Raw genomic sequence first — 16,017 nt, 5'->3', positions numbered from 1 at the left:
CATATATCAGAAGTTTAGACTGATATGGCTTTAAAATGCATGCAGACAATAAACTTTCATGATGATGAAGAACTGCAATGTCACGTGAGTGTGGCCGTGATAGAGATGATAATCAAAACCAAACAGATGTTTTGTTAATTTCAGTATCCGAGGCACAAGCTGTACAGGCTCCGCCCTCTTCTGGAAATGGGGCGGGGGGCAGCAGCTCATTTGCATTTAAAGATACGTGCATGTGCATTCACAGACACATTCTAGGGACACCAGACACTTATATTACATCTTATAAAAGAATCCATCCGGCTATAAAGCGCTTGAGCATTTAAATCAGCAGACAAGAGAACTGCATTATAATAAACAGAACAATATCTCCTGCTGGTGTGAACACTAATATAATTTTCTATATAATTACTGCTCATGGTGTGAACGGGCCATTAATGTCTTGAGGCAGCAGTCAAAAACCTTACATATGAAACTTAATTTCAGTTGATTATTTTATCTTTTTAGTTGATGGACACAGACCAAACCAATAAAAGACCAAAAGTTAAATTTCACAAGACTCAAAACATTAAAACTATTACTTACAGTCTAAAATAGTTTGCAGCTGGTTTAATATGTTCTCACGTCTTGTCCATTTGGTTGGCAAACACGGTTTAAAATGTTTAATATTAATTAATATTAATTTAAATGTTTAATATCTTCTTTTGTGTTCTGCAAAAGAAAGTCATACAAGTTTGGAACAACATGAGGGTGAGTAAATCATGTCAGAATTTACATTTTTGGGTGAACTAACCCTTTTAAAACAGGATTTACCACAGTATAAACAGAAGTACCGATCGATCAATTTCAGCAATAACGCGATATATGTTCTGACATTAAGCCGCAGTCCTAATGTCCTTATTGCAATGATATGCTCTGCTCGCTAATGCTAATGTTTCTAGCTTTCAGACACAATAAAAAATGAAGTGTCTTGAGTTTCTGTCCATTAGTATCTGCTGGCCTCCCAGAGGGACTTTTCATTTATCCGTTCATAGCTCAGGAGACACGATGGACTTCTTAATTATTGTTCGACTATCAACTTTGTCTCAGAGTATAAAGCAATGAAATTAATGAACAATTTGATGTTGGAAGAATTTAATGTTTGAGTTGAAATATATTTAATAACACAGCTCGCCAAAATAAAAGTTTGATTTTACTTGAAGAAATTATGACAGAAATATTATTATATATTACTTAGTTTTGTACAGTATATGTGCTTCTCAAAGTATAAACAATAATGATAATAATAATAAAATTAATTACAACATTATTTTTAAGGAATATCACACTATTGTGCAGCACTTCAGCAAAAAATTATGAGCCTTCCCTCTCTTTATACACAAGCATAACTTGATACATTTGATACCGAATGATCTCAGTTTCTCCACAGGGCATTTTACACATCCGTTTCTGTAGCAGGCGACTCGCTTGGCTGCCTTATTCACGCGCTTGTGACAGTCTGTGCTTCAGAGCTGCCCGTTCAGACAAACTGAGCTAATCAAACACAGCCCAGCGTCCCAGTGTGACTTACAGCGGCTTTATCAGAGCGGTTTCATCAGAGCAAGTGGCCGGGAGGCTCCATCGTTTACATATGTGTTCAGTGAGGCCTGGAACTGGTGCCCTTGAGGTTCCCACACCTTTTGACAAATCAATTTCCATGAATTTGCCATTACTGCAATTGCAGGTTTCAAACAGAGATGGAGACAAAAAGACAAAATTACAGACTGCAGCTTTAAAGGAGGAGCTTGAGTTTGTTGCCCAGCCCTATTTGTTTGAACCACGAGAGGCGTCTACTCACCTAAGCGTATGCTACTAGTGAACGCGCGATCGGACGTTACCGGAAGCTAATGATTATAGTCTTTAAAGTGTGACTTACAGCGGCTTTATCAGAGCGGTTTCATCAGAGCAAGTGGCCGGGAGGCTCCATCGTTTACATGTGTGTTCAATGAGGCCTGGAACTGGTGCCCTTGAGGTTCCCACACCTTTTGACAAATCAATTTCCATGAATTTGCTATTACTGGCTTTAAAAAAAAAAAAAAAAAAACATTCATTGTGTCTTTTAACTATTGATTTTGTCTCAGATGTTTCTCCAAAAACAGCCACAAATGAGAAAGGATAGTTCACCCAAAACTGAAATATTCGCATAATTTACTCACCCTCAAGCCATCCTAGGTGCATATGACTATTTTCTTTCAGACAAACACAATCAGAGTTATATTAAAATATATCCTGGTGTAACTGGTGTGAAAAATTTATTGATTTAATCTGACTTTTGTTTATTTCCTTCTGTATTTGTATTATTTTTATTTATTTATTTTTTTTCCTTCTCTTAAATTGGTTTATAAATGCTTATATTTTTCTACATTTGTACAAATTGGTATAGTGAACTTCACGAAATTTTGTTTCGATATTATCATTCACAAGTTATATGAAAATAGCGCTAAAATAGCGGAACTTTTCTTTGGGGATTTGTTGGGGAAGGGAACGTTATCAGTGGAACGCACCTGCGGGGTTTCCTCTTGCACGGCAAGCGATTGCGTCAGTCTACTTGTGTATGAAGCTGATGACGCATGTGCTTTTCGCTTCTCCCTGAAAAATATCCTGGTATGATGATGTTACTTGTTTAAAATGCATATTTGTTGCTGGAAGAATGTGATTGACTTATAGTAACATTTGATTATGTTAGCTATGATGAAAATGTATCGTTTAATGTGTTATTTGGTTTAAATGATGTATATCATGACGTTAACTAATTAGCATTGTATGCTTAGTGTGTACCAGGGTGGGAGAAGCTGTCGCCCCGTTGCTCCACTGATTATTTCTCTTAATTACAGGTATGTTCGATCAATCAGTTCTGTTTCAAAAAGAAAAGAGATTTAGTTGACTGATAATGAATGTATGTTGTACAGAGAGTGTGTTATGGGAGAGAGAATCGAATTTAATTGTTTATGCTGTCTGTGACGCAATTTGTGCGGCCTGCACATGGTACGGTGCTGATTATATCCCATGTTTTATTCCATTTTTGATGTTTAATGTGTGAAATATGGGTTTATACATACAAGTGGTATTATAATTGTTTATATGTTATTATAGGATGTTAAATTGTATAAATATTTGAATTAATGCATATGTTAATAATGTAATATAGATATTGTATTTAATATACTATTGTAATATACTAATTATTTTATATTATACATTACTGTAATATATTTATTGTAATAGAATAAGAATATTGATCTGATGTATAAGAAAAACAAGATATTTATATATTTATAAGCAGTATAATTGATTTAAATTTATATAATTCTTTTCCATTATTGTATAATGTCAGTCTACTTGTGTATGAAGCTGATGACGCATGTGCTTTTCGCTTCTCCCTGAAAAATATCCTGTGTGTACCAGGGTGGGAGAAGCTGTCGCCCCGTTGCTCCACTGATTATTTCTCTTAATTACAGAAGTACAGTGCTGAATCTCAACAAGTGGTTGTGTGGTCCTTGTGTGAATGTGAGAGTGACCGGTCCAGACACGCTACACTGGCTCTTCCAAGCTTTATAATGGGAGTGAATGGGGGTTGAGATTTTGAAGCCCAAAAAAGCGCCTCCGTCCATCATAAAAGTAATCCATACGACTCCAGAGAGTTAATAAAGGCCTTCTGAAGTGAAGTGATGCATTTTTGTAAGAAAATTATCCGTATTTATAACTTTAAAGACTATGATCACTAGCTTCCGGTAACGTCCGATCGCGCGTTCACTAGTAGCATAAGCTTAGGTGAGTAGACGTCTCTCGTGGTTCAAACAAATAGGGCTGGGCAACAAACTCAAGCTCCTCCTTTAAAGCTGCAGTCTGTAATTTTGCCTCTTTGTCGCCATCTCTGTTTGAAACCTGCAATTGCAGTTGTTTGCAGAATTATTATCTGTACATGCGCTGTGCCTCGGCATGGTTCCTCAGCGCGGATGAATCTAAGGGTGTTTTCACACCTATGGATCGCTTATTTTGTTCCGAAACAGGGACTAAATTTTTTACAATGTTGCTTTTTTTTCTTGGTTCGGTTCGCTTTCACATGGCAACATTTCAAAGCGTACCAAAATGCGTTAAGGCAGGTCACATGCGAGTAAAACTGTCCTCTTATTGGTCAGAATTTTCTCTGCGTCATCCATCAAAATAATGATTGACAAGTTCGCTCCATGAGTTTATTGTGGCTTTATTTGTAACTGTCGAGACACACGCAAACACTTTATAAATGTAGCCGTCTTTCCCGCTGTTAAATTATACTACATATATTCAAACGCGCTCTCTTGTTCTGCCACTTTTGTTCTGACCAGCTGAGTGACAAAAAGCATTACAGTAAATCTCGCTGCCAATGGTGATTAAATCTAAATGATCCCTTAGCTCATATCACGTCAAACCATGCACATTTTTATTATTGTTACTCTTTGTTCTCAAATTGTTAACAACATCAGCATTGTGTGACTGTGTATTTAGTGTGTATTAGCGTTACCTGTAGATTTCAATTTCTGTACAGTCTAATCTCTAACGTTAATTTGTCATACCGTACAATCCGCCATCAAAATGATAAGTTAATTATTTCAGCTGCAGTGAGAAAAGGCTATAAATGATCCGTCACCTGCAGCATCCTCACATGATATAGCCTACTAGCTGGGACTCTTCTTTATGTAAACAGACATGATGCAATGACGCAAAGACAAACAGCGACGTGCCACCTGAATTGGAATACCGATGTGAATCGGGCTAAGGTGAGGAGATAGTTTTGAACACTGGCTGGTTATGTACTTGATCAAAAATTGATTTTGGATCATTTTTAACCAAAAAAAAGTTACGGACAGCAGCTTTAAAAATTCTTGTTTTAGACTTCTAATTCGTGACCGGTGTTTTGTTTTGCTCTATCCTCTGTGCTTCCTTGTTCATCAATACATCATGCCTCAGGTCAAAGTTCACTCTTCCGCCGCAACTGACTCACATATGGAAGCCAGTGATTCTAGTTCATAAAGTTTTAAATATGGATATTTGTCTTATAAAAACCCATTGCTTCCCTTCAGAAGGCCTTTATTAACCCCCTGGAGCCGTATGGATTACTTTTATGATGCATGGATGTGCTTTTTTGGGGTTCAAAATCTCGAGCCCCATTCACTCCCATTATAAAGCTTGGAAGAGCCAGGATATATTTTGAATATAACTCTGATTGTGTTTGACTGAAAGAAGAAATTCAAATACACCTAGGATGGTTTGAGGGTAAATCATGAGATAACTTTCATTTTTGGGTGAAATAACATTTTAACACACAGTTCAGAGCAATAAAATGAATGAGTTTGCACTCACAAATAGTAATTTCTAGCTAATGAATATTTTAGACAGGCCCGGTTCCAGAATCAAATCACTGCGGGTGCTTCTGTAATTAGAACCTAAGCATCACCATAACAAAATTAGCAATGTACAGTGAGAGATTTACAAGATTATTTACAAGTCTTTTTATTATTTACAACACTTTTACAAATAATTGGAACAGCATTTCAAAAATATTAGAAATAGAAATAATTTTCTGGTAACGCTTTAGTAGGGAACACACATAAACTATTAACTATGACTTTTCCCTCAATAAACTCTTAATTACTGCTTATTAATAGTTAGTAAGGTAGTTGTTAAGTTTAGGTATTGGGTAGGATTAAGAATGTAGAATATGGTCATGCAGAATAAGGCATTAATATGTGCTTAAGTACTAATAAATAGCCAATATTCTAGTAATATGCATGCTGATAAGCAACTAGTTAAAAGACCCTAAAATAAAGTGTTACAATTTTTCTATGAATCAGTCTGCATTTCCATTGCTTAAAAACCCTTTAAGACCATGTCTCTCTTTAAGAGCCAATAAAAAATCTGAACCCATATGGGTAGCACAAAAATTCTTTTTGCATACAAAACCAGAGACTTTACACATTCAGATCAAGCCTCCATCATGCTTCTGTTGCATTGTTTTCACCCTCTAATGAGTAATATGTGTTTACAACAAGAACAGCACAGCCGCCAACTGAATACAAATATGTAGATTTCACGTGCTCATAACTTCAAAAATGCACTTATCATAGAAAATGGCACATCGTTATTTAAAGCAGATTCTCACGATTAAAATGAACCCAAAATCAACATAATATATTGCATTGATCACAAGATATTATTCACGGAATGATTTAACATACTTGGCTAAAAACACGTCTCTCATCTTTCCGGGATGCAGTGTGTATCCAATGTTCCCGGACCACAAAATAGGTATCATCTTAAAGCTTAAGATGATAAGAATTTCATCTTTTTAATGCATCTAACCATTTTGAAAAACTCCTAACGAGTGCTGAGAAGTGCCTCTAAACCGAAGTTTACCGCCCGTTGGCGCCATCTGGCTGCGGAAAAATGAACAACAATTTATTCAAATATACTTGCTATCACCACAAAATTTGAACCAGATGCAGCTCACATGTAGGAGAGCATCACCAAAAAAGAATTTTTCTCTGATCTAATTGCCGTCCTGAGTTATTCCATGTCAAATAAAACAAAAAGAAAAATTATTTTAAAAAAAAAATAATAAATAAATAAATAAATATATATATATATATATATATATATATATATACTTTTTTTTTTTTTTTTTATCAGCAGTTTCTCAGCATGAAAATGTCCAAATGTAATGTAATTTATATTTTCTAAAAATGTATATTTTATATTAATTTTTTATATTAAAATTTATATTTTCTAAAAAAACTTTTGACTCTCCTTGCTACAGTTTTGGAGTTATTTCGCTCAGAAAAAGAAACTCTAAAAAAGCCTTCAGGTCTTAATGGAAAAAAATTTGCAGCATGTACAGTACATGGCCATTTTCCCTCGTAGCAGCACAACTTTTATTCAAATTCGAATAAATTATAGTGCAACAAGTGCTCCCTTCACAATCACTATAAAGCTGTCACTCATCTCAGTTCATTGCAATCTCGCAAAGTTCTGTTATGATCAATGAAGCAGTCTACACTGCACAGTGAATCTCTTATTTGCATCATGTCTACACTTCATTTGTTACAATGAGAGGATTTGTGAGTGTACAGAACTCAGCACTGAACAAAAACTCTGGCTTTCTGAGCGACGAGTGGATTCTAACTAATAAACACCTCTGATTGGCCATTGTGTTCAAGAGATCAACAGATATGTCTGTGATTGGCTACATTGCTCAACACTGCAAAAACATGTAAATAGAAACATCTGACGCTCTCCAGAGTTCAAAACACACACACACACACACACACACACACACAAAATGACAATAATATGAATGACAATAAAATAAATAAAAAACATAATCATATAAAATGTATTGTCACAACTTTAACATGTCAAACAAAACTTTGACAAATACAGTGATCATTTCTTCCTCAAAAGTGCTCATTCTGTCAGCATGGTACATTGTAAACACAAATAATAAACAAACTCGATGAACTCTATACTGATCCACCAGCCTGGACCAGGTTTGTTTGAACATAAACATCACATCTTTAGAAGCAGAAGGAAGGGAATGGGAATATCAGGAGGAAAGGTGAGGGGCTAGAGAGAGATGAGTTAAAACAGAAAGATGCAGGATGGAAGAGGACATGAAAAGACCTAAAGTTAAGACAGTAAGTGCTGTTGAGGATGGAGGAGGGTGGGAAGGTCAGCTGGGAGTGCAGGATGAAGAGGACGAGGGGATGAAAGAGAAAGAGAGTGAATTAAGAGCAGGAGGCATGTGGGTAGAGGACACACAGGAGCGAGTGAGAGATGGCAGCTCATGAAGGAGTATGACAGATGAGACACTGAGTGCCACTTGAGTGACAGAATACAGAATGAGAATGAAGGAGGAATGAAGGATGGGCGAAATAAATTAGAAGGAAAGGAAAGCCTGATGCCTTCAGTCTGCAGTATGCTGGAAACATTCACTTCTGAAGAATATAATGTGTGTTTGTGTGTTTATATGCCCTCTCTCTCTCTCTATTATATATATTATACACTACCAGTCAAAAGTTTGGAAACATTACTGTTTTTGAACAAAGTCTCTTATGCTCATTAAGGCTGCATTTATTTCATAATAAATACAGAAAAAACAATTGTGAAATATTATTACAATTTAAAATAGCTGTTTTCTATGTGAAAATATAGTAAAATGTAATTTATTCCTGTGATCAAAGCTGAATTTTCAGCATCATTACTCCAGTCTTCAGTGTCACATGATCCTTCAGAAATCATTCTGATATGATGATTTGCTGCTCAGTTATTATCAATGTTGAAAACAGTTGTGTTGCTTAACATTTTTTTTGGAACCTGTGATACTTTTTTCAGGATTTATTGATGAATAAAAGGATAAAAAGAACAGCATTTATTCAAAATAGAAATCTTTTCTAACAATATAAATCTTTACTATCACTTTTTATCTTTTTTACACATCCGTGCTGAAGAAAAGTATTAATTTCTTTCAAAAAAAAGAAAGAAAAAAAATTACTGACCCCAAACTTTTGAACGGTAGTGTATATTGTTACAAAAGATTTCTATTTTAAATAAATGCTGATATTTTTTAACTTTTCATTCATCAAAGAATCCTGAAAAAGTATCATTACTATAGGTTATAAAATAATATTAAGCAGCACAACTGTTTCCAACATTGATATTAAATCATCATATTAGAATGATTTCTGAAAGATCATGTGACACTGAAGACTGGAGTAATGATGCTGAAAATTCAGCTTTGCATCACAGAAATAAATTATATTTTAAAATATATTAAAATAGAAAACAATTTTAAATTGTAATAATATTTCACAATTGTTTTTTTTTCTGTATTTATTATGAAATAAATGCAGCCTTAATGAGCATAAGAGACTTTGATCAAAAATGTTAAAAATAGTAATGTTTCCAAACGTTTGACTGGTAGTATATCTATCTATCTATATATATATATATATCACCAAGGCTCTTCTCCCCCGATAGCTCAGTTTGGCCGGACGGCCAGCTCTAGGAAGGGTTCTGGTTATCCCAAACGTCTTCCATTTAAGGATTATGGAGGCCACTGTGCTCTTAGGAACCTTAAGTGCAGCAGAAATGTTTTTGTAACCTTGGCCAGATCTGTGCCTTGCCACAATTCTGTCTCTGATCTCTTCAGGCAGTTCCTTTGACCTCATGATTCTCATTTGCTCTGACATGCACTGTGAGCTGTAAGGTCTTATATAGACAGGTGTGTGGCTTTCCTAATCAAGTCCAATCAGTATAATCAAACACAGCTGGACTCAAATGAAGGTGTAGAACCATCTCAAGGATGATCAGAAGAAATGGACAGCATCTGAGTTAAATATATGAGTGTCACAGCAAAGGGTCTGAATACTTAGGACCATGTGTTATTTCAGTTTTTCTTTTTTAATAAATCTGCAAAAATGTCAACAATTCTGTGTTTTTCTGTCAATATGGGGTGCTGTATGTACATTAATGAGGAAAAAAATGAACTTAAATGATTTTAGCAAATGGCTGCAATATAACAAAGTGTGAAAAATTTAAGGGGGTCTGAATACTTTCCATACCCACTGTGTGTGTGTGTGTATATATATATATATATATATATATATATATATATATATATATATATATATATACACATACACACACACACACACACACACACACACACGTATAAGCTTGTTTCCTCTTTTAAAATTGGAAAAGCCTATTCTAACTATGCACAGTGCATTTTAGTTGCATTTTATTGTTTGCATTTAGCATAGTTTTTTTCCATGCTGTCCCACCCCAATCAGAACAGACCAGTTACGAACCACTGATTTAAAATATGGCAAGAAATTATTGTATACATGTACCTTGGTAGCATCAACCTGCAGTACTGTTACAGAAAAGCAATCAATTCTGACATTTCACCATCTTCATATAATGACTAGTGGCTGAGTAATAACAGATGAAGCGGGACGTTCTTGTAAATTGAGGAAATAACACCAGCAATGCTGTATTCGGAGAACCCGAGCCTGTCACGAGCAGTTTAAGAGATGTCGTGATGATGCATTGCATGTTGAATTTGAGGACACATCCTTTCAATTGATTCGAATTGAATGAGACCGACTGGAATGTTTACAAATGCCATTTCACAGCCGGCTCAAATGGCTGTTGAGAGGAAGATACCGCTCGTTTATCACCGCTGAAGCTGAAGGAATTACTCAAAACAAAGCACATCCCTGAGACGGCCAATTCAGAAGGTGACGTAAAGATGGTTGTTAGCTGTATATCCCAACCTATCCAACCGATCATGGTGACTGCTAAAAAAATCAGTGTTTTCTGAACGGCTTTAAGTGACATCTGCTCCCTCACCAGCACCGTGAACGATTCTAAAGCGTCCATTGACAGACCGTTTAGTGAACACATGAGCCCGCATCTGTCTCATGAGCTTCAGCAAAACCAAAAACAATCTCCCCGAGGGTGTGAGAGTGTTACCACTATGTTAAATTGTCTGTAGAAAATGTGAATGGTGTTTGCTTGTGAAAAGCTCACCGCCAAGATGATCCAAGATGATCTGAGTGGTTGTTGTTGTGAGGAATCAGATGTTTCAGTTGTACACAAATAAATACACTATATTTTGATGGTCCCTTTTGACCAATTTTAGTAGACTGTCTGCTTAATATCTGCGAAATCTTTATTGTGACGGGAGTAATGTGAGTAACGTGGCAGGAGAGTTGGGCTTTAATGTCACAGGTAAAATTTAATGCTAAAAAATAATATTTCAAACAGAAATAGTACTTCACATTATTAATGTGTTTGACCTTTTTTAAATTAAATGCTTCACATTGGTTAACCAGTAGCATTTCTGTTGAATTTCTTTATCAAATACATTAAAAAATTATTATTTACAAAATGTATACATAAATGTGTGTGTGTGCGCGCGCTTTTGTGACATATCAGGACACAAATTTGTATAATGACATGGGTATGACATAGGTATTACAATGGGAGGGTGACTTATGAGGACATTACCCCTTTTTTCAAAAGGCTTATAAATCATACAGAATGAGTTTTTTTGAGAAAGTAAAAATGTGCACAGTTTCCTGTGAGGGGTAGGTTTAGGTGTAGAGGGATAGAAAATACGGTTTGTACAGTATAAATACCTTACACCTATGGAATGTCCCCGCAATTCACAAAAACAAACGCATGTGTGTTTGTATATAAAATGAAGCGACTGTCATGGCGGCTGATCAAATCCACTGTATTTTTTTACAAATACTACATTTGTTGTTACCAGGAACTGTAGTTTTTTAGGTGAGAATGTAGACTTGAAATATATTTAATCATAGGGCCTATTTTACAATTTGTTTAGACGTTTTCGGAGATGTGAGCTCCAGACCGTTAGCAGCCGTTCAGTGCTCGAGTACCCGCCGAGAACAGCTTCATCTCGGCCAGCGCTTCGGGGATTTACCGCTTTCTCTTATAGAGGTAAACATGAGATATGATTCATTGTGGGTACATAAAACTGGGAATCGTTGGTCTTATTAATCTATTACTTGTTCCTGAGCAAATCGAATTGGGCTGTTAAATTTAATAATTTAATATTAAGGCTATATTTAACTTACATCCTGTTGAGCACTGCTTTTGTAAGTTTGAATGAATTTGTTGTGTTTATTTCCTATTGTGAATTATAATGGCTATTGATGTTACTTTAAATATTGTTGTTCCATAAATATTATTTTATATAAATAATATGTTGTATTTGCTATTGAGAAAGGGTCCATTAGTGCGTAATGTGGACTAAGTGAAAGTTACATTAATATGCCATTATGGCAGCAAAGTTTATGAGTAAATGAGTCAGTCGCAAGAGACTTTTAAATTGAAAGGGACTTTTGTAAACAAAGGAGGTTGTTTAAGTGCTGTTATGGAAATTCCCTCAACTGAGTTTTTTAGGCGAGACATTCAAAAAGATTTTTACTCATTTCATTTGCTCTGGATGAATATTGTGGGTGTTACAGGGATTTTTTTTTTTAAAGGTTTAAAACAATAAGTGCAATAAATATTAATGCATTTTATGTGCATCTATAGCACAGAAGGATTTCCTTTGGAGAGACTTCATTACACATCCTATAGAGTTTGTATTCAAACAATTTCTAGGTCAAACTCAGAAAAGTGGCAGACAAGCTTTAGCTTAAAGGGATAGTTCATGCCAAAATCATTTACTCACCCTTATGTTGTTTAAACCAGAAATGATTTACTAATTTTCTATGAAAAACAAAATGTGATGTTATGGTGTCTGTGCTGCTCTTATCCATACAATGAACTTAAGTTGAGAAAGTGATTTAAGCTCAAACAGGACAAAAATCAGCATAAAAATAGCCCATTTGACTCTATTTTCTGAACTCATACAAAACCTTTTTGTGTGTGAAACAGATCAAAATAAGATGCACAATGTTATTCACTGATAATTTCCCTCTCCGCCTGAGCTCACAACTATTCTTGCCCATTGCAGTCATAACTATCTGTTTTATAATATTCGCTGTTTTAGGTTACATAATATGAAGCTGTTTTTTTTTTTTTTGCACTGATATCTGACGTATTAATAATTACTGCTTTCTTTTACCAAAACAGAACTGCGTGGAATAGCCTTGATCTCTCAAAATAATAAGAGACTAATGAGATTCTAGAGAAATGCGCCTTTCTTTTAACCAAAATTTGAAGTGTACAGTGAGTTAAATGCAAGTGTACTCAATACTTCAGTGACTGAAAAATGAGCCTGTACTGCCGTTTCAACACTACATTAAGCAGAAAAACCTTTTCAGCTGTGCTAAGGATTAAAAAACATTCTGGAGGACCAAATGAGGACATTAAAATGATTTCTTAAGGATTTTTTTTCAAAATGCTCTTTGTATTTATCAATATATATATATATATATATATTATATATATATGAATGAGAAGAAGAGGAATTGTGCCATTATGCCATTAGAAGAATCTTCACTACAAGAAAAGTACAGAATGCCACTCCTAATGCAAATTATTTGACCATACCAGTTTCTTGGAGCAAAAATCAAAGGAAGAAAGGAGCAATTCTTATAAGATTCTTTTAAATTTCCTCTTCTTCTATTGATATTATTGGTCCAGATAGCCTTGTTCTTCTGTAAGGTATTATCACTCATCTTGTGTGACATTATATATTGTGACATAATGGGTTAAAAATAACCCAAGTTGAGTTAAAAAATGGACAAACCCAGCCATTTGGGCTGCTTTGGGTTAAATGTTTGACCCAACCTGCTGGGTAGTTTTATTTAACTCAACTATTGTGTAAAAATTACTATATTGCTCGCTTAAAATGAACCCAAAAATTACATGTATTAATAAGTTTAATAAATAATAATAATAAACATTTATTAAATTGCTTATTAATAAATGTTCACCTTTTGATTATTACTGTTGCCTCTAGTAATTATGTGTCTGATTTTTAATTTCCAATTTTGAGTTCATTTAAAGCCAGCCATATACTAATTTTTAACCATTAGTTGAGTTCAATAAAGCTGCCCAGCACATTGGTCAAACATTCAACCCAAACACTGTGTTTGTACATTTTCAGCCCAACATTTTTTTTTTAAATTCAGGTTGATTGGGACACTTAACATAATACTGCAATTCACTGTTAAACTCTCTAATGACTGACTAATATGGCATACCACACACAAAAACGAAAAATACAAACATATATTTTATGGTAAGCAGATCTTTATTATGCTATACCACCGCTGCAGATCACGCCTCTCCTATTGTATCTGCAGCCCAAGCTTCTATTACACTGAGACCAGTGAGTGTTCAGCCCACTGCAAATTATATATTATTAGCATGATAAAACACCCAATATCATACCTCTGAATCTTGAAGAGGACATTTCTCTAGTCTCAGAAATGAATTATTGTAATAAACTCTCAAATCAACGTCATTCTTCACCCGCCACACGGTGTACCAATTATCATAACCATTCGGCAAAACACATAGCGTGAAATGATAATAATAAACCATGTGGGCACGGATAATCACGTCTTTCTGTGATGTAAGAAACTCTCTGTTTGTAAGAAGCACTAAATTGCTTCTGAATTGGCCCAGATACCGCACGCAAAACAACAGACAGGTGAGTTAGCTTAGCATGACTAACAGCGTGAATAAACGTGCTGGTATCAAAGGACAGAGACCAAATTCAGCTGCAAATCACAGCTGAACGGAGCATCGAACAGAGAAAGCTGTAGTAGCATATTAGCTCTACTGAAGTCAAAATTTGAATGCTATGCTAACCCTGTCTACAATTATAGGCAATGCTAATGATTCTAACACAAGTTGAAGTCATTATATCTGCTGCTCATTGACTACAGCCATTAATACTTGATATAAAAGAATTAACAATAAGGGTCTGTTCCAGAACCTAGAGAGCTGCCTTACTCCTTCTCAGATAACAGGAAACACTCTCAGAAATTTGGTTCTTGCAAGGTTATGAGCAAACGCTCTTTCAGTAACATTAAGAGTTAGCTGATATTTAATAATTTTCTCAAAAGGTTAGCACAAAAAATTTATTTATGCATTGTTCATGGAGCGTTCTTTTTCTAAAATATTTAAGTTGGACGTTCGTCTAATGTTTTTAAATGTTACAACTTGTTTTAGAACATTCAGAGAACATTCAAAAGTAACTTTCCCATAATGTTTGTTACATCTTAACATTCGCATAACCAGAAAAAAAAGTTTTAAAAACATTTTAAAAACATTCAAAAATAAGGTTTTCATAACTTAATGGGAACATTAGCAAAACGTATTTTTGTTTGCTGGGTTAAGGCCTTATTGAAATGGAAATACATAAATAACAAAACCAAACCTTTTCATTTATGAATTTATTCTTTTCTAAGATGGAATGGGATGAAATTAATCAGGACTGATATATGGGTTGTTCTGCAGTACCTATTGAACAATTAACTTTAAAACAAAGTTAAAAAAAAAAAAAATTAATATGCAAAGACTACATTATTCATCTTGATTCATTATTCATACAGTGACAAGATGATGAACAGGATTCCTAACAGGATTGAAATAAGTTATCCATGCAGGCTAAATAAAGGACTCAAAGTTATCTCAACATTAAGGGCCCTATCATACACCTGGTGCAATACGACGCCAGGCACGACGCAAGTGTTTTTTGCTAGTTTCAGCCCGACGCAGTTATCATTTTCAAGTCCAGCACCACGTTGTTTAAATAACAAATGCATTTGCCTCCATCTGTGCGCCCATGAGCATGTTGGTCTGAAAACGAGGTGTGTTCAGGTGCATTGTTGTCATGTTGCTATTTTGAGGCAACTGAAAACGACTGCGCCATTGACCAACAGAAACCTGGTCTAAAGTCAATGGAGCAGTATTTGTTTTGTTATTTAAAGAGCACGTTGGTAATATGCTCCTATATGCGGGTGCACAATGCACGTACACTTGTTACACACACAGGGACACGCAGCAGCACACAAACAAACCAGATATTAAAAATAAAAGAATTACAATGTAAAATATTATTATTGTGTGCATTAATATGAAAATGCTTTGGTGGAATCCGGCTTGTCCCGCAGATGGTCTGCTCGCTCACTTTAACCTCATGCATGAGCAGATCCGTTTCCTCACCTGAGAAGCGTTCAGTTTTCCAACTTGCAAATTCTATCATGTAAATAACGAATCCACCATGGCAAGAGCACAAATGGCTTTTAAAGGGAATGGGAGATGAGACTCTGACTGTATGTTTATGTAATGTAATTTTCTGTAATTTTATCAAACAAGATTGAATATTTTAGAGTGACACAATCCAACTAATACCACAAGACATCACAGAACCCATCAAACCTACTGAAAATACTTACTAATGTTCATGCTATTGTTTTCCCTCCAAGATGATGTCACTTCCTGGAGGAT

Source organism: Megalobrama amblycephala, linkage group LG3 (assembly GCF_018812025.1).
Source record: "Megalobrama amblycephala isolate DHTTF-2021 linkage group LG3, ASM1881202v1, whole genome shotgun sequence".
NCBI lineage: Eukaryota > Metazoa > Chordata > Actinopteri > Cypriniformes > Xenocyprididae > Megalobrama > Megalobrama amblycephala.
Note: the sequence above shows the minus strand (reverse complement) of the source record.